Genomic DNA, 21022 nt, shown 5'->3' with positions numbered 1-21022 from the left:
AGGCCCCCCCCTCCGCTCACACCCTCGAAAGGCAAAGACAGGGTAGGGTAGGGCAGTCTGGGGCGTCCAGCTCGGCTCCCCCCCTGGTCTCCGCACACATGCTCCTCACACACCCCACAGCCTAGGGAAATGGGCCTGGTTGCGGAGGACAGGGTGGGGGGTGTTGTAAACACAGCAATTAAGGCCCTCTCTAATGGCAGGCAATTAATTAGCTGATGATTGAGCCTCGCCCAGCTCCCCGGCTGTTTGGGAAGAGCCACCAACTTTCGCCTGCTCCCGGTACTGTGCAGGTAGGAGGTGGATGGGGGCACCAGGCAGGCAGAGGGGCCTGAGCCTGCCCACCTCTGCACACGTCCCTGAACAGCTGTGTGGAAGCCAGGGCACCTTCCCCGGAACTGCAGGGACACTCTCCCAGGCCTGCTCCCCCTCCCCACCCCACACCCCCCTTCCCGCCTGGAGCAATGAGCCCAGGCATGCCTCTTCCCTCAGGCTGGCCCAGGAACCTCCTTCCTGAAGCAACATCATAAAGGCCTCAGATGCTCCTGCAACCCCTGGGAAGCTGGCTGTTTTGCTCAGGCTCCTCTGGGACAATCCTGGCCCAAGAGAGTGTGGCTAGTCCGGGGCTCTGTTGGCAGCTCAACAAGGGCTTCCCGTCTTTCAGGAGCCGCAGGCCCCCTTTGTCCAAATAGCCACATTATAGGAAAAAGCTGAGCATAAGGAAGGTGACTGGGTTTCAGGAGACAGAACGGAAACCGATGACCCAGAGACGGCCGGCCGATAAGCAGCAGACAGCTGCAGGTACCGCCCGGCACTCGGGCCCCCCCAGCAGTAGGACCTTCCTAAAGACATGGGGCACATCACGGCTGAGGAGACAAGCGCGTGAGCCGTGAGCTGACCTGGCCACTGAGGCTCCTCTCCTGCCCCCTATCCCCGAGTGTGGCCTCCCCACTCCCAGCAGCTGCTCCGGGACACACTTTGGAGGTGGTGAGGTGTGGACAACGCCTGCACGCGTGACAGACTCACTGAAGGCCTCTGTATACACTTTTAAGATTTGGTGCATGGGTGCAGGGATGCATTTGTCCTGGGGCTGCCCAAGACTAGCCTCTACCTAAGTTCCCTTGTTTATTAAAGCGGCCACCTACCCAGCGTCCTGCCTCTTTCTTTTGTCTCGCCTGCCCTCTGCTTTGGGGACAGTTTCAGATCTCTCCAGGGAGGCTGGCCAACCATCACCGCCCGGGAGTGTGTTTATTCTGTCATTTTATCCCACGTGGGATTCCTGTGACCTCCCTGCAATCGAGATGTGGAGTGTTCCGCCCCACGGAGACCCCTCCTGCTGCCCCTTCTCGCCATCCATGCCGTTCCTGGATTGGATTTCTTCCCCCAGCAAATGCTCATGAGATCCAGCTAAATTGTATGAAACTTATACACAGGTTATTCCAAAGCGTCTCTTAACTTTTTCAACACTGGAGATAAGTTCAGCAGGATTTCACCTTACAACACGAAGTCTGAGAAGTTTCGTCTTGTGAACAGGATTCGGTGGCAAAGCCGACCCTCTCGTGGGATGAGTTCTCTCCGGCATTACACACATAAAACGTGTTCTGATTCCGTTTCAATGCCACACACATTTGTGCATGATGACTTACTGACTGTCCCAGGCTTTCTCAGGCTGAATTTGAAATCTCTGTAGGATGGAAAGGTGTTCATGCAGGGACACAGCCAGCCCAGCGGGCCAAGGCCATGCCCCCACGCTGAGGTCTCTGCAGGATGCTGGCGGGATCCACCCCCTGACCGTGGGGGGTTCTTATGGGCACCAGCCCACGTCCCACGTTGTGTTGCTCCCTGTCCCCTGCAGGGAGCATTCCCCACATGACTGCTGAATGAGATTTTGCCTTTTTGGCCCTTAAGGTAGTAAATATATTTCTTGTTTTAGTCTAGAGAACTTTCTTCAACTTTATGGGCTCCTAAGGAGATGTCTTGTATTATCCACCTAGCCTAATAAAATCTTACATTCTTTCATATTCTCGGCACTGTCTAGCTCATGGGGTTACTTAAAATGTTCCAAGAATGTCTCTCTCGGCCTTTTCTGGGCCACAGGGGGCCACCGCCCATCAGAATTTTCACCTAATGCAGACTTTTCCTCAGTGTTTGCTGGGTGCCCTCACTGACAACAGCTTCACAGATCCTGCTGGCCTTCCCCTGCCCTAGGAGGTGCCGGGCAACCCCCGCCTGCCTTCCACAGGAGGGAGGGGCACTGGGCTGAGGATGGGCCACTGGGCAGGGGTTGGGGGAGCACTGGGGGGGAGGAGGGGCACTGGGTGGGGAGGAGGGGCACTGGGTTGAGGGAGGGGCACTGGGTGGGGAGGGGGGGCACTGGGGGGGGGGGCGGTTCACACCACCCTGCAGTTGCTTGACAGCCAGGACACGAGCTGGAGAGAATACTGCCCTCAGTGCCTGAATGAGGTAGGGGACAGGAGATACTCGTACGGCAAGGCCACGAAGGGACACATGGGGAACCAGAGACAGTCATCCAGGACCACAGCCAGAGGGCAGGAGGCAAGATGTAGAAGTAAGTTGGTCCCTCCCAGGGGCCAGGTTCCCTGACCATCCCAAGGGATGCCCAGGAAGCCTGGGGAAGAGGCTTGAGCTGGGAGGGAGGTGGGGTCTAGCAGGGGCTGAATTTAGATGAGTTGAGGGGCGTGGGGCAGAGAAACGGTCAGCCCTGAGCTCTGTCCTGCCATTGAGCAAAGGGAGAGCCTGTGGGAACCAGCAGTGATGGGGGCGGGGGGGACTGGGTGATGGAATCCTTCGGGTGAGGAACCAGATGGCTGGCTGGGAGTCAGCCTGGCTTATGGCCCAGCCCCCACCAGGGTCCCTGTGGTCAGTTCCTGCCCTCAGAGCCCTAACCCTTAGGTGGACCCCGGGTATAGCTCCTGCATGGGACCCCTCCCCCTACACCTCCACCAGCTTCCTGGGGCCGTGGGCCTGACCTTGCCCTCCAGCTTGGAACCAATCAGGACCAGAATGTTCAGAAAGGCCGAAGCCCACCACTGGGCCTAGCAGGAACAGCCCGCGTTCACCTTCCCACAGCAGCCTCTCTGGCCAGCTCCGTCGGCCCCTGGCGCTCTCACGGCAAGTCTGTCCCTGGAACACTGGCCTGCACACCTGACAGCCGTGCCTGTAACACGTCAACTGCCACAGAGGCCCCCGAGGGGCACCCTGGGCAGCACTCCCACCTCCAATTAAAAAGGCTCGGAGAATGCCGTCTTCCAAGAAAGAGACACAAAAGGACTCTCCCTCCTGTTCTCAATACTCCTGCTTGGAAATATCCTTATGCTGCAAGGCTAGCACTCTATTTTCGCTGAAAAGTCTGGACATTCAGACTTGGGAAGGACGTCCTAAGGTGCATTCTGAAGGGAAGAGAACATCCAGGACGCAGGCACAGAGGCCAGCTGGGAAGGAGGTCGCATGGATGTCCCAGAGCTGGGGAGCCCCGGGTGCCAGAGTCCTGTGGCACCCACGCCCCAGTACACTTGCAACTCCTAACCCTGACCCACACTCACCTCTCACTCAGACACCCCTAGGAAGGCTGACAGGCTCCAAACCCTTTTATTAGCACACGAGAGACTCTATCTATTGAAAAGCTGTGAGTGTGCAGGATGCACACAACTGTTCTTTTTGTCCGGGGGCAGCTCAGAAGCAGAGCCTGAGACCACACTTGTGGAAATTCCACCAGCCACGGGGTCATCCTGTTGGCACAAAGTGAACCCAGCACACTAGACACATAGATCCCATGGACTTTGGAACTCATTGTGGGGAGCAGTCACAGCCCCCTCCCCATCCATGAGTCCTTATGGCTGCAGGGTAGTCTAGTGGGAAGAGTAACCAGTCTGACTGGCCCCACCGGCTGGCACCTGTCTCTTTTCCATCTATTCCTATCCGCAGCGAGGTGCAAGTGCAGGTGAGGCCTGGGTGCCTCCTTGTGCCTGTGCTGGGGAATGGGTGCCCTTCCTGGTTCAGGCTGAGGTCGTAGCTCTCCCGGTTCGCTTACAGGCCCTTGAGGAAAACCGGTCTCAGCCCCATGGGAAAGCAGCCACTCTTTATTCATGATGACCCCCCCCCCTTTGTCCTTTCCTGTCTGCTGTGCTCTGGAGGGCCATCAGGAAGGTATAACCATGCTGGACATACAAAGGGGAGCAGTCAGTCTTACTCTGTTTTCTCCTGGAAGCTCCTTGGCATACCCTTTCTCCAGGGGTCAGCTCTGCATGCCCGCGGGAGGATGGGGGGGTTTGAAAGGCCAGCCTTGGTGTGGACCAAACACTAAGATATCCTATTTAATCCCGACCCCACCCTGTGAGAAAGGCTCTGCATCACCCATGAAAGCTGACCAAGGTCTTTAAAGCAGCAAAACTGGTCTGCAAGGTAAGCCAAGAACAAAGATTCCTTTCTAGGGCTTCACATCAAGAATTCCACAAAGAGCAAACATTTCAAAGGCCTAGTCTCTCCCCAGCTCTTCACTGGGGCCAAGGGCTGGCCTCTCGTCCAGACAGCCAGGACACAGGGGTCTGAAAGGTCTTGAAGGGGCACCCCAGACCTGAGGTAGGAAGTGGAGATTTTACAGCGGGCTTATTAGGAGACACGTCTTCGCTTCCCAAAGGAGTTTTTGCTTTTCAGTGGGCTAGTCGGCTTACTCTCCAGACAAATCATAAAATGGCATTGTCCTCTGCGGATGTTCCTGTCACGTAACCTTGTCATGTGTGTAAGGTCACACCTGTTCTCATTTCCTCTCGTAAAACCGAAAGGTAGCCCTAGAATCAGCCACACGTTGGAGCTCTCTATCCCCCGCCTAAAACCGACAGTATTTGATAAACGTTGTCGCCTTGGGGACGGACTTGGCGGTCTTCATTTCCAGGCGGCCTCCGCTAAAGCGGACATGGGCCGAAGCCCCAGTTAGCTAGGACTTCCTCTAGGGTAACGCGCCGACGCTGACTCCCCGCACCCGTCCCTGCTGACGCTGGGCCGCGGAACACATTGCCTTTCGCGCGCCGCCACCTGCTGGCTTGCATCCCGGGGCTTTCCCGGTCTCCTGGCAACGCCAAAGATGGCCGGCGCGCGAGGACTCCTGGGGAGTGTAGTTCTTCCCCTCCTTTCCATTCTGTCCATGGCTCAGCTATTAGGACCTAGGTGCCCTGGACTACACTTCCTAGGTTGCTCCACGCGCGCCTCCCACAGCCTCGCGAGAACCCTGTGCCGGAACCCATCTGGAGAGAGGGAGCTCTCGCGAGGACCGCCGGTAGTTGTAGTTTGAGGCTGAGGAGAGACTACAGAGGAGTCTACAAGGCTGAGCGGAGACTACGAAGGCGGAGAGACTACAAGTCCCAGGGGGAGAGGCGCGACCGCCTGGAGGGCGGGGGGTACGAAAGAGGAACGCGAAGGGCGCCGGGGTGAGTGATGGGCCGGGGGCGGGCGCGAGGTCTGCAGGGCCGGGGGCGGACCGGGGGCGGACCGGGGGCGGAGGCAGGGGCGCCGGGGGCGGCCTTGGGGCGCGGACGCCCGGGCCGGATGGTCTCCGGCGCGGTGTGGGGCGCGGAACCCGGACAAAGGTCCGCGGGGACCCGGCTCCCCTCCGGCTACCGAACCTCCCGCAGGAGTCGTCATCTGAGAGAGGCCGTCGGTAGCTGGACTCAGGCCCCCTCCCCCGCCCCCGAAGCCGCGGAGCCCCAGGAGGTCTCGCCCTCAGGACCGAACGCAGGCCGGGGTGGGTGGGGGGAGTGTGAGGCCGCCGGCTGTCCTTGGAAGCCGTGTTCACACCGCCACTCTCCCTGGAGGTTGCGGGATCTATTAGACCGTTTATCGCCACGAAATTGTCAAGGTTGAGTCGTTATGCAGGTTTTCGAGGAGTGTGTTGCCACCGTAACAATTTGACTGATGTGTTAGTTCCGGTGTAACTTAAGAGCAGGTCACTAGGGTACATTCGGATACGGCCTTTCAAGGGTTTGAAGGAGTAGCATTTTGGCAAATGCAGCTTTGCCCAAAAACCTGTTTTCTGACAATTCTTAACGGTTTCGTTTGATTCGAAGGTGTCAGCCTTGGCCCCGTTTTTCGTTTTGTGTTTTTCTTAGTATTGCTACATTATAAGGAGGATGCTGACCTAGGTCTTCATCTTTCTCGTGGTTTTTAACCTGAGGAAGGCCTGGACGGGTTCCCGTACCGGGTGGTCAGGGAGCCTGCCTGGATTACTCCCACTCCCGCTCCCAGCCAGGAGCCACTGGATAAGTAGTCTGTGTTCAGGCAGAATCTTAATGGCCACATTGTTTTCAGAAGTTCCTAGAAGGAGATAGAATCTGAATTATCCAAAAAGTTTCTTTTCGTAACACATGCCCCCGCCCTGGTACAGTCCTCCCCGGAGCAGAGCAAACAGATGCATTGGTGGGTGATCACCTGAGTGGGCTGGTCCACAGGGGCACCGCAGGACCCCAAAGGCACCTCCCAGCCCCTCGCTTACTTCTGTCCTCCAAGACAAGCTGTGACCGATCACGTGACTCATTAGAAGCATGAAGGAGTCACCACAGCGCTGAGAGTTCTGCACCTCCAAGGCGAGGGATGCCTTTGAGTGGTTTTCCCGCATGCAGGCCCCAGGCGGAGGCTGCAGGGGTCCACACCCCTGTCAGGTGTGCAGAGGCCGCAGAATGGTGGGCAGTGGGTGCCACGTGGCATTTGTGGCATCGGCCACACGTGTCAACAGACCGGAATGTTTCCTTTCTATCCGGTCAAACCGTGGACGCCATTTATTTTCCATCACAGCTCGAGATGGGACTTTTAGATCGGGAAGCATGTTCGTAAGTTCTCAACGGTTCTTGTCTTCCCGAGAGACGAGTTCCACGTTGGCTTCCTTTGCTTGCTGAGAAGACCATCGGCAGTACCTACTCTGATTGGCGGGGAGGGGTGGGCAACGGGCCTGTGTTGTGCTTCATCAGTGCCTCAGAGCCTGAAGCTGGTGACCCCCTGTCCCCACTCTCCTGTCCTGCCACAGCTGCCTGGAGGCTTGGGGAAGCGAGCTGCAGTGAGCACTTGTGTGCTCACTCTGGGTGAAGAGCCTTTTGCAGGGTCCTCCCCCCAGCCCTAACTCCTTATGGAGGGACCGCAGATAACCCCACCCAGTCAGCCCTGATACATTACTTGCTTAGGGTCACAGCGGCCTGGAGGCTTTATTTCTTCACTGAAACCAGTTCTTCTAAGGAAAAATGAGCTGTGAGAGAACATACAGTACAATTTAAATTCTCACCAAGTTTTGGGGTGCGTGGGTGGCTCAGTCGGTTGAGCATCCGACTTCTGCTCAGGTCACGATCTCCCGGTTCCGAGTTCGAGCCCTGTGTTGGGCTCTGTGCTGACAGCTCGGAGCCTGGAGCCTGCTTCGGGTTCTGTGTCTCCCTCTCTCTGCCCTTCCCGCCGCTCGTGCTCGCTCTCTCTCTCTCTCTCTCTCTCAAAAATAAACATTAAAAAATTTTTTTAAATAAATTAATTAATTCTCACCAAATTTTTCATTGCCACGTAGAAATATTTTTATCCAGTTACTTAACTTTTTCGCTCTGATACGATCAGGACGAATCACATCTATTCAGTCGGTTAGTGAGGTGTAATTCACATGCAGTTACTGACAGATGCACCCAGCTGTGTAACCTGCCCACCGATCATGATAGAAAACATTTCTGTCATCCTGGAAAGGTCTCTCGTGTTGTGGACTGAATGGTGTGTCCCCCAAATCCATATGTTGAAGCCCTAACTCGCAGTGTTTTGGTATTTGGACGCTGGTGGGGCCCTTGGGAGGTGGTCAGGGTTAGATGAGGGCACGAGAATGGACCCCATGGTGGGATTAGTGCCCTTAGGAGAGAAGAGAGAAATCTGGTCACAGGCACAGGGAAGGCTGTGTGACACCGAAAGAAGTTACCATCTGCAGGACGGGAAGGAGGCTGAGCCAGACACGGAATCTCTGGAATCTTCCGGCATCTTGGAGTCTTGGCTCCAGTCCCTCCATGTTGCTGTGTCAGCACTCCTGGGATGTGCACCCCTATCAGTCCTGTGGTGGCACTTGGCTTAGGTGACTAAAGAGGTTATGGACATTGTGCACATCTGTGGGTGTGCTTTCCTTTCTCTTGGGAAAATCCCTGGGAGTGACGCTGCTGGGTTGGGTCTACTGAGCAGAGCAGTGTTTCGGGGTGGCTTTAATTTGCATTTCCTTGAGCTTAGTGATGCTGAGCACCTTCCCACCTGCTCATTACTGCTCACACCTCTTTTCTGAAATGTCTGATCCAGTCTTTTGCCCTTTTTAAAAAATTACCAAGTTGTGAAAGTCCTTTCTATCTTCTGGATACATGGTTTGCCAGATATATATTGCAAATATCTCTCATTCTTTGACTTGCTTATTCATTTATTAATGTTACATCTTAAAAATTAACTTTAAAAATTTTGGAGGAGTTTTAGATTTACAGGAAAGTGTTAAAGATAGCCAGTTTCCCCTACTACAGACATTTAGGTGACTATGGTGCATTTTTCAGAACTGAGAATAGCAGTGCTCACATTCCAGACGGCAGGTGTCACTCAGGTCCACAGCGTCCCTGTCCGGGTCCCACACTGCGCTGAGTTGTCGCAGCTTCTTTGTCCCCTCCGGGATGTGTGTCTCAGCTTCTCTTGCTTTGTCATGACCTTGACAGTTTTGAGGAGGACCACACAGGTGTTGTGTCAAATGTCCCTCGTTTCGGGTTTGTCTCTTGTGTTTTCTCATGGTCAGAGGGGGGTTGTGGCTTGGGGAAAGGACACCCCAGAGGTGAGGTGGCCCTCTTGTCACATCCTATCAGGGGGTCCTGTTGGCCGGTCACCTGGTTCGGGTGGTGCCTGCCGGGTGTTCCTCCTGTCTTCCTGGGCAGCAGCCACTCAGTGAGGCGGTCTCCCTGCGGGGCTGGGGATGAAGCTGTGCCTCCCTCCCGGGAGCGGGGGGGCGGGGGGCAGGGAGCGGCGGGGAAGAACCGCTGTAGTATTTGGAATTCTGGAGGGAGGAGTTCTGTCTCCCCCACGTGCTCACGTTTATCAGCGGTCCCCTCCACCAGCAGGGACTCCTGGATGTGTGTCGTGTACTTGGGGTCCAGTCCCGCACTGTGTTGTTTTGCCCTGGCCGTTGGGGGCTCTTTCATTTGCTTGTTTCGGGGGCACCGCCTTACTTTGTGGCCCTGCCGGGGGCTCCAGGTTCATCTCGTCGTGTGCCCGCCTCAGCCGTAGCGGCAGCCACGTCTCCAAGGAGCCCTGGTGTCTTTTATTGGAGGACGGTGTTTAGAAGCCAAGATCTGGGCACTGGTGTGCAGCTTGCTGCAGCTGTCATGGCCTGAGGTCTTGTTGGCGGATGAAGTTAGATAACGTGTGCGACTCTTTGTCTATGTGTATGTGTGTGTGTGATCTGTGTGTGTGTCTGATCTGTGTGTGTCTGTGATCTGTGTGTGTCTGTGATCTGTGTGTGTGTGCGCGTCTGTGGTCTGTGTGTGTGTGTGTGTGTGTGTGTCTGTGATCTGTGTGTGCGTGTCTGTGATCTGTGTGTGTGTGTGCGTCTGTGGTCTCTGTGTGTGTCTGTGTGTGCGTGTCTGTGATCTGTGTGTGCGTGTCTGTGATCTGTGTGTGTGTGTAACCTTCCTGTGAGAACCTGGCTCCTACAGCCGCCATCGGTTTCTTATCTCTAGCCCCAAGGTGCACACAGAGGCAGTTTCAGAACTGCTCACCCACATTCCACCCCGACGAGAAACAAATTTACCAAGTTGAGTGCAGCTTAAGTGTGGTTCTTTGGATCTTTAGCTTCTTAGTCAAACACCGTTTTCCAGGGGTGCTGAGGTCAGCTCCTTGTTTTGCATCCCCTTCGGTGTATTGTCATATATTTGTGACCCAGTTAGAACCATTGGTCACAGTCTGTGTTCTGTCTTGAGATCCCCAGCATTGTTTGATTTGTGTACATTAAACTTTACTCTCTGTGATACATGATCCTACGGCTTTTGACAAGTCCTAGTCTTGTGTCCACTGTGATGGTGTATTTTGATGAGCAGAAGTTTTTAATGTTGATAAAGTTTAATTTATGAATCGGTTTTCTTTCTTGGTTCATACTTTCTGCGTCCTTTCTAAAAGTCTTTGACTAACCAGGTCACCAAGATATTCCCCTATATTTTCTTCTAGAGGCTTTTTCTGGCTTCAGATTTTACATTTAGCTTCATGATCCATTTCTTAGTTTTCATACTATGTGAGTACAGGTCCAGTTTTTTTTTTAATGCTTATTTATTATTTTGAGAGAGACAGACAGACAGACATGAGCAGGGGAGGGGGCAAAGAGAGAGGGAGACACAGAATCTGAAGCAGGCTCCAGGCTGTGAGCTGTCAGCACAGAGCCTGATGTGGGGCTTGAACCCATGAACCGTGAGATCACGACCTGAGTCCAAGTCTGACGCTTAACCAACTGAACCACCCAGGTGCCCCTGTTTTTATTTATTTTTGAGAAGAGAGAGAGAATGAGCGGGGGGAGGGGTAGAGAGAGGGAGACACAGAATCTGAAGAGGCCCAGGCTCCGAGCTGTCAGCACAGAGCCCGACATGGGCTTGAACCCACGAACCGCGAGATCATGACCTGAGCCAAAGTTGGACGCTCAACCGACTGAGCCACCCAGGTGCCCCTGTATTTTATTATTTTTTAAAAAATAAGTTTATTTATTTATTTTGAGAGAGAGAGAGAGAGAGAGAGAGAGAGAGAGAATCTCAAGCAGGCTCCGCACTGTCAGCTCGAACCCGTGAACTCTGAGATCATGACCTGAGCTGAAATCAAGAGTTGGACGCTCAACCGACTGAGCCACCCAGGTGCCCCTTGATCTTACATATTTTAAAATAAGTTTATTCCCACAAACTATGTTTTTGAATGCCATTGTAAATTATATTTATTTGTCATTTTCCAAATAGTTGTTGCTAGTATATAGAAATAACAATTGATTTGTATGTTCTTAGAACATTGCTAAATTCACTTATACTAGCTTTTTTCTGTAGATTTCTTAGGATTTTCCATATAAATAGTCATGCCATCTACACAGAGACAGTTTCTTTGTTTTCTCTCCTTATTATACGGACTAGCACCAAGGATATTGGATATCTTGATTCCTTCAGTCTTTAGGGGGAATGTCCTATATTTCAGCTGTAGGTTTTTTATAGGTATCTTCTATCAGGTTGGGGGTGTTGCCTTTTATTTTTCGTTTGCTGAGAGTTTTTATTATGAATGATCCTGAAATTGTGTCAAAAGCTTGTTTTGCAGCTACTGAAAAGGTCATATGATTGTTTTTCTTCTTTAATCTGTTAAAGCATTGGATTGTAACAACCGGTGTTTGTGTGGCAAGCCAGCCTTGTGTCCCGAAAGGAGCTCATTTGGTCACGTTCTATCACCTTTTTCATGTGTTACTGTATACAGTTTGCTAATATTTTGTCAGAGTTTTTGGATTGATGTTCATGAAGGATAGTAGTCTGTACTTTTTTCTTTGTAATGTCCTTGTCTGATTTCCATCCGGGTTATATTGGACTATCTTTGAGTCTTGCTGGCCTTATAAGTGAGCTGGGACATGTTTCCTCTTTGTTTTCTAAAGGACTTTGTGTAATATTGGTACTTCTTCCTTAAATGTTTGATAGACTTCATCAGTGAAGACACTGTCTGGGTTGTTTTCTTTGGGGGAAGCTTTAAAATTGTGAATTCAGTTTCTTTAATGGCTATAAGGCTATTTATATTTTCTGCTTCATCTTGTATCATTTTTGGTAATTTTTATCTTTAAATAAATGAGACCATTTCATCTAAGTTGTTGAATTTATTGACTTAAAGTTGTTTATAATACTGACTGATTATCCTGCCATGTTTGTAGGATTTATAGTGATTTCTCCCCTTTCATTTCTGATATAGATATTTTGTATTGATATTTTTTCTTGATTATTCTTGCTAGAGGTTTGTCAGTTTTATCTATTTATTTTTATAGAAGTATGATTAACATACAGTGTTATATTAGTTTCTGGTGCAAAGTGTAGTGATTCAACAATTCTTATGTTACTCAGTGTCAGTGCTCACTGCAGTCAGTGAGGTCACCATCTGTCCCCGTGCAGCACGTCTACTATCTATTGACTGCATTCCCTGTGCTGTACTTCCCACCGGTGACTTACTTATCTTGTAACTGGAAGTTAATCCCCTTTATCTATTTTACCCATCCCCCACCTGCCTCCCTCTGACAACCACCAGTTTTCTATATTTAAAAGTCTGAGTTGGGGCGCCTGGGTGGCTCAGTTGGATAAGCGTCAGACTTTGGCTCAGGTCATGATCTCGCGGTTCGTGAGTTCGAGCCCCGCGTTGGACTCTGTGAGGACAGCTCTGAGCCTGGAGCCCGCTTCGGATTCTGTGTCTCTGTCTCTCTGCTCCTCCCCCACTTACACTCTGTCTCTGTCTCAAAAATAAATAAAGCTTAAAAAAAAAGGTCTGAGTTTATTTGTCTCTTTTTTTCTTTTTTCTTCCACTGTTTTGTTTCTTCCATCCCACATATGAGTGAAATCATATGCTATTTGTCTTTCTCTGTCTGATTGTTTCACTTAGTGTAATTTGCGCAAGCTCCATCCGTGTTGTTGCAAATGGCCGAGCAATATTCCATTGTGCACGTTTCCCCCCTTCCTTCTCCACTCACCTGTGGAGACACTTGCGCTGCTCCCGTACCTTGGCTATTGTAATTCTTGTAATTGGTGCCGCTGTAAGCATGGGGTGCGTGCACCTTTTTGAACTGGTGTTTTTGCTTTCTTTGGGCAAATACCCGGAGTGGATTTACTAGATCATATGGTAGTTCTATTTTTAATTGTTTGAGGAACCTCCATACGGTTTTCCACAATAGCTGCACCAATTCACATTCCCGCCAGCGGTACACCAGGGTTCCTCTGTCTCCATATCCTCACCAGCACTTGTTATTTCTTGTCTTTTTTGTTGTAGCCGTTCTGACAGATGTAGGACGATCTCTCATTGTGGTTTTGATTTGCATTTCCTGATAATTAGTGATGTTGATGTTTTCACAGATCCAAGTTTTGATTTTACTTTTGTTTCTAATTTTTGTCCATTTTCTATTTCATTAATTTCTACTCTTACTTTTATTATTTCCTTTCTTTTCCCTAACATGGGTTTAATTTGATCTTTTTCATCTTCTTAAGATGGAAGCATAGGGGCGCCTGGGTGGCGCAGTAGGTTAAGCGTCCGACTTCAGCCAGGTCACGATCTCGCGGTCCGTGAGTTCGAGCCCCGCGTCAGGCTCTGGGCTGATGGCTCAGAGCCTGGAGCCTGTTTCCGATTCTGTGTCTCCCTCTCTCTCTGCCCCTCCCCCGTTCATGCTCTGTCTCTCTCTGTCCCCAAATAAATAAATAAATAAATAAACGTTGGAAAAAAAAAAAAAAACACAAAACCTTTAAAAAAAAAAAAGATGGAAGCATAGATCAATTATTTTACATGTGCCTTCTTTTCTTACATAAATATTTAAACTATAAATTTCCCTCTAAGCATAGCTGTAGCTTCTTACACAAAATCTGATATGTTACACTTCATGATCTTTCTGTTAAAATGGGCTTTTATTATTTATTTATTTATTTATTTATTTATTTATTTAAGAGAGAACAAGTGGCGGAGGGGCAGAGAGGTGGGGTAGAGGATCCAAAGCAGGCTCTGCGCTGACAGCAGAGAACCTGATGCGGGGCTTGAACTTACAAACCGTGAGATCATGACCCGAGCCAAAGTCAGACGCTTTACCAACTGAGCCGCTCAGGCTCCCCCCTTTCTGTTGAAATGTTTTGAAATTACCTTTGTTTCATCCGTGACTGGCTTAGAAGTCTATTGTTTAATTTCCAAATATTTGGAGATTTTCTAAATATCTTTTGTTATTGATTTTTAATATAATTCCATTGTAGTCAGAGACTATGCTCTATGATTTTGATCCTTTGAAATTCATTGGTATTTGTTTATGGTTTAGCATGTGATCTCTTAGTAAATATTCTGTTTGCACTTAAGAAGAATGTGTATTCCATTTTTGTGGAGTGTCATGTTCTACAATTATGAGTTGAGTTAGTTGAGAATTTTACCCAAATCTTTTATATCCTTACTAATTTTGTTTTCTACTTAATCAGTTATTCGAAGAGGGATGTTAAAGTCTTCAACCATGGTTGTAGATTTGTCTTTTTCCTTTTCACTCTGCCACCTTATTCTTTATGTATTTAGAAGCCTTCTATTAAGTGCATACGTATTTGAAATTGACTTATCTTCTTGGGGCACCTGAGTGGCTCAGTTTTTTTTTTAACGTTTATTCATTTTTGAGACAGAGAGAGAGAGAGAGAGAGAGCAGAGAGAGAGAGTATGATCAGGGGAGGGGCAGAGAGAGAGAGGAGAAGACACAGTATCCGAAGCAGGCTCCAGGCTCTGAGCTGTCAGCATAAAGCCCAACATGGGCTCAAACTCACGAACCATGAGATCATGACCTGAGCTGAAGTCGGACCCTTAACCGACTGAGCCACCCAGGTGCCCCTCCTTTCAAGATTTTTAAAGTTAATCTTTAGTTTCCAGTAATTTGAAAATGATGTGTCTAAGTGTGGCTTTATTATATTTGTCCCATCTATGTCTTCCACCAAATTTGGAAAGGTTTTAGTCATTGTTTCTTCACATATTTCTTCTGCTCCACTATGTGTCTCTCCTCTTCTTCTGGAATGTATAATTACCCATGTGTTAGATGTTTCATACAGTTGTATTGGCCCCTATACCCCTCTTGGCGCTCTTCATGGTTTTCTCCCAGTCATTTCTCTTTTTTTCCTTCAGACTATGATTTCTATCAATCTTTGATGTTACCAAGTATTTCCTGTCACTCCCATTCTACTAAGCTGTTTAGTAAAGTTTTTATTTCAGATGCTATATTTTTCAATTCTAAAATTTCCATTTTGCTCATTAAAAGTGTGTGTGTGTGTGTGTGTGTGTGTGTGTGCGTGTGTGTGTACATATACATATATATCTTCTATTTCTTTGCTGGGATTTTCTATATTTTTATTCATTTTGAGTGTATTTTCCTTTATCTCATTGGATATAATTATTAAGTCTGCTTTAAAGTGTTTGTTTGATCAATACCTGGGTCATAATATAATTAGTATCTGTTGTGTGTCTTTTCCCTTGAGAATGGCTCGTATTATTGTGGTTCTTCATATGTTTGATAATTTTGGATCGTATCCTATATACTGCAAATGTTATGTTGTGGAGACTCTGGATTTGATTATATTCCTCTGAAGAGAGTTAATGTTTTTGCCTAAGCATGCAACTACTTTCATTAGATTCAAAATGCAAATTCTGTCACACCTGTGATAAGTTCTGGCTCAGATCTCAATTCAGATGGCTTCTCAGCCTGGACTGCACACAGACAGTTCAAGACTTGGCTGGAAATCTGAGCAGAGTTTATACACAGAATCCCTCTTTCTCAGATTTCTCCTCTCACTCTTTAGCAGCACTGGTTGCCCAGCTCCTTCTCCTGGTTTCTCTAACAAGAAAGATAGTGGGCTTTCTATCAGAGTTTTCATCACCTAATACCACCACTGTGATGACTGTGCTGCCCTCAGGGTAAAGACACGAAAACAGGAAATGCATTCCGGGCTACTTCCTTTAAGTTTAAACTGCCCTCAAAATCTGCCTGTTTTTGTTCAGAGCCTTCAGGTAGCTGTTTTTGTCCAGAATGCATAATTACCAGTGGGAGAGTCATTTTGTTAGAAGCCAATTCTTCCATACTGGAAATAGAACTGCATGGCTTTTGTATTCAGAAACCAAAGCAACTTTAGTTTCCAAATGGGGGGCACAGGTGTCGTTTCCTAAGCACTACAGCTGTCAGCAACAGAACACTTGCAGGGAACTGCTGTGCCCCTAGAATATCATCTTCACTGGGCAGGAATTAGATAAAGACAGGCTTCGTGTGGGCCTCAGGACAGTAAACTAAGGATGCATGCTAAAAGACACTCTTATGGGATAAGAATATGAATCTAATTGCAAAAAGATAAATTTGAGATAATAAGTTGCACTTACCTTACTTTAATAGCCCCTTTTATCTTTAAAGCATTCTTCAAAGAACAACCAAATTAATAAATAATATTCTGACATTTAGTCTCCTATGAAGTGTTATTTTACGTCCTTAGAGACTGTATGTGAAGCTAGGGCTGGCCTTTCATGCCATATTGGTTTGAGAAGTATCAAGAAGTCTCTTTTTGTTGGGGTGTCTGGGTGGCTTAGTCGGTTAAGCATCTGACTTCAGTTCAGGTCATGATCTCACGGTCCAGGAGTTCGAGCTCTGCATCCGGCTCTGTGCTGACATCTCAGAGCCTTGAGCCTGCTTCAGATTCTGTGTCTCCCTCTCTCTCTGCCCCTCCCCTGCTTGCACTCTGTCTCTCTCAAAAATAAATAAACATTAAAAAAACAAGTCTCGGGGCGCCTGGGTGGCGCAGTCGGTTAAGCGTCCGACTTCAGCCAGGTCACGATCTCGCGGTCCGTGAGTTCGAGCCCCGCGTCAGGCTCTGGGCTGATGGCTCAGAGCCTGGAGCCTGTTTCCGATTCTGTGTCTCCCTCTCTCTCTGCCCCTCCCCCGTTCATGCTCTGTCTCTCTCTGTCCCCAAAATAAATAAATGTTGAAAAAAAATTAAAAAAAAAAAAACAAGTCTCTTTTTGCTGTAGATCCTGGTTCTCCAAGGGACGTGAATCTGTTCACTATCTAACAACAGCAAGAACAATGCTTATATAGCACTGACTGTGTGCCAAGCACCACTCTGAGTGATTTACATACAAGAACTCATTTTACCCTCTCAACAATGCCTATTATCAACCTGTTTTAAAGAGGACAAAACAGGTTTACAGCAGATCCCACAGCAAGTACAGGCAGGGTAAGGAATGGGCCTGGCCTCTAGCTCTAGAACCTCTGCTCACCAACCATACTAAACTAGCATCTGAGAGTTTTTCAGCTGGAGCCAATGAATATGGCTTGTTTTACAACATTGAACAAATAATATGTTTTACACATCTGCCCAAGTATGATGCAGTTCTACAGAAATTCTCAATTTAACAAGTGAAAGTACCCAAAATTGAAAAAAATATATATAATACATCTTTAACTATTATTTAAAGACTATTAACTGAAGTAAAAATAATAACAGTCTGTTGTAGAATTTTCTCACATATGTAGAAGTAAAAGACATGCCAACAAGAGCTCTAGGGGTAGGAGGTGGTCTGGGGCCTGCTGTAAAGGTTCTCACATTGCTCATGAAGTACAAGAGTATTTTTTAGACCACATAGACAATGATGAGTTTGATATGCATATTTAGTCTGTAGAGGAACCGCTAAAAAATAGCATAAAAAGGGAGAATTAAAAAATCAGTAGAGGAAATAAAATGGACTTTAAAAACTTGATTCACCGCCCCCCCCCCCCCAGAAAAAGGGAGGAAGAACAGAGAACAGAGGGGAAATACAGAATTCAAACATTAAGGTGGTAGATTTAAACTAAAATACTCTAATAACTGCATTAAATGTAAATGGATTAAATACTCCAAATAAAAAGTAGAGATTAGCATTTCTAATCATCAGGGAAAATGCTACTTTGCATCCATGAGGATGGCTATGATAAAAAAACAGAAATCACAGATGTTGACTAATTTTTTTAATTAGTCAAAATTTTTAATTTTTGAGAGAGAGAGAGAGAGAGTGAGAGAGAGCATGTGAGTGGGAGAGGGAGACACAGAATCTGAAGCAGGCTCCAGTCTCTGAGCTGTCAGCACAGAGCCCAACGTGGGGCTCGGACCCATGAAATGTGAGATCATGACTGGAGCCAAAGTCGGACGCTTAACTGACTGAGCCACCCAGGCACCCCCTAACCCCAATTTTTTTTTTTTAATCTTGAAAGCAGAGAGAAGCAACATATCACATATAGTATAGCATTGCAAAGACTGAATCAGGGAACATGGAGGCCAGGGTCAAGTGGTATTGCACCCTGAAATACTAAAAAGAAAGAACTGTCAACACAGAATTCTGTACTCTCCAAGACTGAATGTGAAATGAAAGCATTTTCAGAGAAAGGAAAACTGATAGAATTTGTTGCTATCAAATGCTAAATGCTAAAAATGCTAGAGAAGTGTTTGTAGACTGAAGGTAAATACCAAAGTGAAATTCAGATCTTATGAGTGAATGATGAACATCAGGAATGGTAAATATCTGGGGGAAATGTTTTCTTTCAAGTACGTTTTTTAAGTAATTAATTTATTTTTAATGTTTATTATTGAGAGCACAAGAGTGTGCAAGTGGAGGAGGGGCAGAGGGAAGGGGACAGGATCCGAAGCAGGATCCGCGCTGATGGCAGCGAGCCTGATGTGGGACTCGAACTCATGAACCTCGAGATCATAACCTGAGCCAAAGTCGGATATTCAACCAACTGAGCCAGCCAGGCACCCCTCAAGTACATATTTTTTAAAAAATTAAAACATCTCTTGTGTTTGCAATGTATGCAGATGTAATAGGTATGACAGTTGTAGCACAAAGAATAGTAAAAGATACACGAACCTATAGAGTTGCAAAGTTTCTAGATTTTTTAAAAAGTTTATTTATTTTGATGGGGCGCCTGGGTGGCGCAGTCGGTTAAGCGTCCGACTTCAGCCAGGTCACGATCTCGCGGTCTGTGAGTTCGAGCCCCGCGTCAGGCTCTGGGCTGATGGCTTGGAGCCTGGAGCCTGTTTCCGATTCTGTGTCTCCCTCTCTCTCTGCCCCTCCCCCGTTCATGCTCTGTCTCTCTCTGTCCCAAAAGTAAATAAACGTTGAAAAAAAAAAAAAAGTTTATTTATTTTGAGAGAGAGAGTGCAGGGGAGGGGCAGAGAGACAGGGAGAGAGAGAATCCCAAGCAGGTTCCATGCTGTCATCCCAGAGCCTGATGCAGGGCTCAATCTCATGAACTGTAAGATCATGACCTGAGTGAAAATCAAGAGTCCTGTGCTTAATTGACTGAGCCCCTTAGGCACTCTGCAGTGTCTACATTAAAAAAAAATTTTTTTAAATGTTTTATTTATTTTTGAGAGAGACAGAGAGAGACAGAGTGTGAGTGGGGGAAGGGCAGAGAGAGAGAGGAGACACAGAATCTGAAGCAGGCTCCAGGCTCCAAGCTGACAGCACAGAGCCTGAGGCGGGGCTCGAACCCATGAACTGTGTGATCATGACCTGAGCCAAAGTCGATGCTTAACTGACTGAGCCACCCAGGCACCCCTGCAGTGTCTACATTTTAGTAGAAGTGGTGCCATATTCTAATTAGGCTGTGAAAAAGTAAGGATTGTATGTTGCAGTCTCTATAGCAACAGCTATAAAAATACGCAAAGAAGTATAACCAAAGAACCAAAAGATAAACTGAAAGAGAATTTTTTTTTTTTTAAATTTTTTTTTTCAACGTTTTTATTTATTTTTGGGACAGAGAGAGACAGAGCATGAACGGGGGAGGGGCAGAGAGAGAGGGAGACACAGAATCGGAAACAGGCTCCAGGCTCTGAGCCATCAGCCCAGAGCCTGACACGGGGCTCGAACTCACGGACGGCGAGATCGTGACCTGGCTGAAGTCGGACGCTTAACCGACTGCGCCACCCAGGCGCCCCTGAAAGAGAATTTTTTAAATATTCAAATAATATAAAAGAAAGCAGGAAAGAGAGAACAGAGGAATAAAACACCACAGAGACCAAAAGAAAACAAAATAGTAGCCATAGTGTCTTTATACATTTTTCAAAGCCCACATACACATCAAGAGTGACCATAAGGGTGTTTGGGTGGCTGAGTTGATTGAACATCTGACTTTTGATTTTGGCTTGGGTCCTGACCTCACGGTCTGTGAGTTTGAGCCCCGAGTTGGGTTTTGTGCTCTGTGCTCTGACAGCACAGAGCCTGCTTGGGATTCTCTCTCTCCTCTCTGCTCCTCCCCCATTCACACGTGCACACGTGCACACACACTCTCTATCAAAATAAATAAGTAAACTTAGAAAAACAAGAGTGACCATAGTGTAAATATGGACTTTGGGTGACAATGATGTGTCGGTATAGGTTCATTGATTATACCAAATTACAGGATGTTGATAGTGGAGGAGGTTCTGCTTCTGTTGTGGTGGGGGACTTATGGGAACTTGCTTACTTCCTGCTCAATTTTGCTGTGAACCTAAAACTGCTCTAAAAATATTTTATATATTAAAACAAAATAGAGGGACAAGCAGAAACCGGACAATAAAATGGCAGACCTAAGTCTCACAATAGTGATAATTACATTAAGTGTTAATGGACTGAACTCTCCAATTAAAAGGTAGAGATTGGGGCACCTGGATGGCTCAGTCGGTTTAGCGTCTGACTTCAGCTCAGGTCATGATCTCACAGTTCGTGAGTTCTAGCCCCGCATCGGGCTCTGTGCTGACAGCTTAGAGCCTGGAACCTGCTTCGAATCCTGTCTCTCTCTCTCTCTCTCTCTCCCTCCTTCAAAAATAAATAAAAACATTAAAAAAAAAAGGTAGAGATTGCCACGATGGATACATAAGCAAGACCTACTACATACTGTATATAGGAGATTCACTTTAAATATTAAAAAACACAGGTTGAAGATAAGATATATAGATGCAAAATATATCTATAGATCTAAAAATCCATCTGTGTTGCAAACAGTGAATATCAGACTGTATTGGCTGCCTTTATATCAGATAAAATAGATTCCAGTATATTGAGTATTACCAAAGATAAAGGGGAAATATCTGATAATAAAAGGGTCATTTCTTCAAGGAGACCTATCAATTTATGAATGTGCCTAATAACAGAGCCTCACAATAAATGAAGCAAAATTGACAGAGTTAAAAGGAGAAATAGATAATTCCATGATTATAATAAGAGAGTTTAACGTCTCTTTCTGTCACCAATTATTAGAATAAAACAGCAAAGA

General features: G+C 47.5%; 1 protein-coding gene across 8 annotated transcripts in view; it reads left to right on the top strand.

Moving 5' to 3' along the window:
• The first annotated feature begins 5339 nt into the window (after positions 1–5339).
• Positions 5340–21022, top strand: part of CC1H1orf159 (chromosome C1 C1orf159 homolog) — a 35679-nt gene continuing 19996 nt past the window's right edge. For 2 of the 8 annotated variants that reach the window (XR_003970870.1, XM_030325553.1), the window contains exon 1: positions 5340–5441. The gene's annotated coding sequence lies outside the window, so the exon portion shown is untranslated. The remainder of the gene's footprint in view (positions 5442–21022) is intronic. The other 6 variants (XM_030325554.1, XM_030325558.1, XM_030325549.1 and 3 more) reach the window with 4 other exon arrangements.

The sequence above is a fragment of the Lynx canadensis genome, chromosome C1 (assembly GCF_007474595.2).
Source record: "Lynx canadensis isolate LIC74 chromosome C1, mLynCan4.pri.v2, whole genome shotgun sequence".
Classification (NCBI taxonomy): Eukaryota; Metazoa; Chordata; class Mammalia; order Carnivora; family Felidae; genus Lynx; species Lynx canadensis.
Note: the sequence above shows the minus strand (reverse complement) of the source record. Positions and strands in the feature narration are given on the sequence as shown.